The following is a 4,972-nucleotide window of genomic DNA, read 5'->3' as shown; positions in this document are numbered from 1 at the left end:
CAATTGTCGGGACTTCGCCCGGGATGAGGAGAGACTCCCATCCTGTGGGTAACGTGTCAGCCCTGACAAAATTAGATCCCGCTCCCGTGTCGAGGATGGTGAGTTGCCTCAGCAATATAGCTGGTGTTAGTCCAAGGTCAGCGTAGACCTTGTAATTTCTCCGAGACAGGGTCATTACTGTCTCGGAGGTCGGAACACCCGGGGCGAGCACTGGGATGTTCCTCCGCCATGGTCGGCGTAGAGTACCGAGTCCTTCGGGATAGGGGTTATCCTGGCTAGTACCAGTATGGTTGCGGCCGAGAATTCGGAACCGCTTCTCCACCTTTGGAGGTGAGTCTTCGTCCGCCAGCTTGGGCGACTGATCAGGGGCGGAGCCCGGGTTTACCTCAGCTGCTGCGGGCTGAGGTTCTCCTAGTTTTTTGGAGGTTGTCGAACGCCGTCAGGGGGCGGGGCAGTCTTCGTCCCCGTGCCTAAATGCGGCGGCGGGTCGGCCGCGGTAGCGGGATTAATTACCCTGTTGGCCTCATAACTGAGGAGAGCAACGGCGCGGAGGTACGCTTCCGAGGGGACCCGGCCTTTCTGTGCCGTACTCAGCTTCTCGTACTGATGGGGTACGAGGGAGACATCCTTCACCTTTAAGTCACAGTCAGGGGCTATATGGTACCCGACCTTGTAACAGGCGAAGCAGAGGATCTGCGGGGACGGGGGTCCCCGTAGGTCCTTCTGGATGTTCCGGGAGGGCCGCCCGAAGGCGGGCCCGTGGGGGCTCCCCGTACGCTCCGCAGCGGGTTGGTACGGCTTGCGCCGGTCGCCGTAGAAGAGCGAATCTCCATCGTTGAAGGAGGAGTCCTCCGTTGGCAGGGAAGGAATCCCGCCAGCGTTGTCCCCTTCCGTGGCGAAGTAATTCTCGGCACCCGCCGCCGTTTGGTAGCTGGCGGTGGGACCGGTTGTGGAGGACGGAACGCTATCAAGAGCGGCAAGGACCTGCTTACCAGGGCGGGGCCTAGCAAATTCCACCCGGCGACTCGAGGCTTGCCGAGCTCGGAGGGCCTCTCCGTGGGAGTGCGCGTGAGCCACCGTATCCCCGAACGAGGATCGCGGTCGATCCTCGCGGGTTTGCAGAACTAACGGCTTGATCGCCGGCGTGAGACCCTCGATGAACAGGGTAGTCCTCTCGTAGGGCGAGTGTACGTCGCCACATCTCCCGAGGGCGTTCAGCATCCGAGTGGCGTACTCGGTTTCCAGTTCGCCCGGTTTTTGGCGTAATTCTCTCAGCGCAGTGAGGGCGTGCTCAATTTCGAGGTTGGTCGCGTAAGTGCGCAGCAACCAGTTTACGGCTGCCGCCCAGTTCGCGATCCCTTGGGATTTGCGGTGTAACCCTCTCTGGGACTCATACGCCTCTTTTGCCGGCGGGGATAACAGGTGGGGGAGAGCCATCAGGGCCATCGCCTCAGTCATATTGGAGTTATCAAAGTTCTCCTTGCAACGCGCAAGGAAACTTATGACTCTGATTGGGTCCACCCCGCTGAACTTGTAATCTCCCATCACCACGAGGAGGTACTGTACCCTCTTACGGGTCGAGGCGTAGACCTTGTCATCCACGGTCTGCCTCGTGTCCTCGAGGCGATACGCTCGGTAATTACATACGCCCCGAAAGCGGTGGTTCGTCGGCTTCCAGACGGAGACGTGCTTCTGTCTGGGGCCGAACATCGGCTGCGGGGCCGTGAGTGACTCTGACTCGGAATCCGATTCCGAGTCAGAGGGCGAAGACGAGGCTGAGCTCGAGTACGACGAGGAGGGTCCCTCGGATGGCGGGTAGGCACTCTTGCCCCCCTTCCGACGTCGAGAGTCCCGTTTCTTCCGGCTTGGCTTGGACTTTTTTCGTCGTCCCTCGCCATCGCCGTCGGAGCTTCCCCCCGAGTCGGGGTTTCCTCCCGGGGGATTCCGGGAGGGTAATTCACCCTCACGGGGGTCCTGACCGGCGGGGGCGTCCCCTGGGAACGCCCTCGCGGGGACCATTGACGCCGTCGGGTCGGCGAATAGTTGGGGACCGGTCCCCACGGAGGGGACGGGTATCCCCGCGGCCTGTAACGCCGGGATCGTGACGTTGGACAAGAGTAAGTTCTCGTCCAACGGAGGTAACTCCCGTCTCCGGGAGGTGACTGGCACTTCGCCCGAGGGCGGAGTTGTGGTAACTCCGCCAATGGCCGGAGGCTTAACAGCAGCAATGGCTGGGGTGGGCGCCACCGATCCGTCCTGAGTAACAGGCGCCGGATCGGGGCGGTACGTCTTGAGGACGGATATTTCCTGACGGAGGGACTTGACTTCCTCCGTTACAGTAGCGATCTCCGTTTTCAGAGGGAGGATCGCCTCCTCGACCCTGGCCTCGATGTCTCCTTGCCAGGCCTTGGTCAATACGCCTTCCAGGGCGGAGAGGCGATCGCGCTCGCGCGCGGATTGTACATCCGCCTGCGTGGCGACGGTTTCCTCCACGAAGGAGTTGAGGTTCTCTCGTAGCGCCGACGAGTGCGCTGCGAGTTTCTCCGCCACCGTTGTGAGCGTAAACCTTTCGGCTTCTCGGAGCGCCTCACGGCAGCTCCGAGTTATCCACGCCGCTACGGGCGCAGGAACGTCTCGGGGACGGGTTTCTCGGGAACTCTCCGACCCGGACACCATGTCTTGAAACACCTGTGAACGGTGGTGAGCACCCTCAAAAGAAACAATTAGAAAAGAGAAAGGGGTTAGAGACTCCGCAGAATTCTAGGTCGGGAGACCAAAATGTCGTGCCCTGGGGTCGCGGTGTATAACCCCAGGGCAGAGCACGAGTGTTCGGAACGCGGGTTGTACGGGAGACCACCCGGTGATAACCGGCAACTGGGTCCGGGCGCGATCGGCGCAGTAGGTAGCAAAAAGGAGGGTTAGAGCAGGGGATCGCCCGGAGGGGGCGGAGCGGTAGGGACGTCTCGCGCCGTAGAGCGGTTAGTATCCTCGGTAGCAGCACGCGCGGTAGAGCGGTTGGGATTCGCGGTCGTAGATGGGCTCGCGTGGTGCAGCACGTTATGTGCTAGACCGGCGCGAGGCTGCTACCGAGATTCCAGAAGCTTAGGAAAAGAACCCAAGGCTTCGTGCCTTCTTTACTTAGGGTCGAGCGTCGACTAGATACTAGTCGACGTCGTAATAATAATAATAATTATTATTATTAATTAATTAATTAGAACACGGCAATAATTACCGGCGTACCAGCCTCAGCGCTGTACAGTACGCAATTCCCCCTGTATAGGGTTTTGATACCCGCCTACACGTGGGAATCGACACGCCTAGACGTGGAGTGACAGACTGTCCGTACTTCGACAGGGCTTACACCCGGCCATGCCTGGGTGGGTAGTTACACGATTACACGTGGTACATGTACACGATCATACGTGGGGAACACGTGGGATGCGCACCCGGGAGGGTGGCATCCCGCGTATGCCTCGCGATTGAGGGAGGCGTAACAGTGCACTACATTGACCTCGCCGAGGGCCTTCATCGACCTATTCGAAGCGTCGATGAGCGGCGGGCTCCGCGCGGACTGGATGGCAGCGCGCCACGGTTCTGCCACACAGCGTAGGTGGATCAGATTCGGGCCGGCGCCCGAATCTAGAACCGCCGTGAGGCACGCATGAGCGCGCGTCGTTGTCCGACCGTTGCGGTGACCTTATAATTTTGCTTCTTGAAGAAGCAAATCGCCGCTTGCTCCGTCCGGCTTTGCGACTGCGCGCGTACCGAAGCGGTCGACGGGGTGCCTTGTTTATTGAGGCTTGGCACGGGGAGGATCGTCGACGCCTCTACGCGTCCTCCCCGGCTTCCCCCGTCAACGCAAGGTCCTCGGGCCCCTCGTCCGTCAGCATTATCACGGCTTCTTCCAATCGGACGGTCTCGCTCGGCTCGACCACGTGGATGCCCATGGAAGCCTGCGCACGAGAATTTCGCCAAGCGGTCGGCGGTTGGCGCTCGAACGGCGAACCCGGACGGAGACCTTGGCGGATTTGAAGCTTTTGATAATTGGCCTCGCAGGCCTGCAAAAGCTTCGAACGCATCGCGCTATCTGCCACCACAGGACATTGCTCCTGGCGGTGGGTCAGGTCCAGACAGTACCGACACGGCGGGGGTCCAGGTAATCCTTGGTTGAAGAACCAGACCCGCTGGTTCTGTACTGGCCTTCTGTTCGGATATGCGCGCTCGTCACCTTGTTGGGCGGGCGCCATCGGTGCGCCCGCCGGGGACGAGGCCGGTGACGGATGGTAGCTAGTCGGCGGCGAGCTAAGCGAGCTCGGCGTCGCCGACTGGTCCGTCACCGCCAGTATCTCCTCCGTTCGGTTCCGAGCGCTGTCGGGAGTTCACATAGGGAGTCGACCGACAGCACGGGCCTTGTCCCCGCGTTGCGCGTGAATCTTCTCATCGAATCGGACGGTGCTTGAGGCGACGCGAGAGAGGGCGCCTGTCTTCGAGCCGAGCGGTGCGTCTCGCCTATCGCTTGCGCGTAGCGTGCCACCGCGTGGTAGTCCACGCTCGGATGCGTCGCGAGATAATTCCGCACCTGCGCGCATGTCGCTGGCAGAAGTCCCTCAACGAAAAAGGATTTCAAGCGCCTGTCAGAAAAAGGTTCCGCAACGCAACGCCTTGTCCCACAAATGGTTTCTGTACACCTCCTGCGTCATATTTGAGCTCTCACGGAAGGACTTGACATCCCCAACCGCTTCGGAAATAACTTCGTCAGTTGAGTACGTGAGTAGTATGAAGTTAACCACTTCTGCGTAGGTTTCGAGCAGCTCGCGCTGCTCCGCATCGACCGCTATGGTGCTTCCATGTAGCCTTGACTGGAGCAAAGCGTGAGCCTGCCCAGTCAAATAGAACTGGAAACACCATACGGCCGCGCCTTCGCTCACCCCATTGTGCTCGCAGACCATTTTGAATTCAAAATCGCGGTGCT

The sequence above is a fragment of the Chondrus crispus genome, genomic scaffold (genome assembly GCF_000350225.1).
Source record: "Chondrus crispus Stackhouse genomic scaffold, scaffold_42, whole genome shotgun sequence".
Lineage (NCBI taxonomy): Eukaryota > Rhodophyta > Florideophyceae > Gigartinales > Gigartinaceae > Chondrus > Chondrus crispus.
This window is presented reverse-complemented; position numbering follows the sequence as displayed.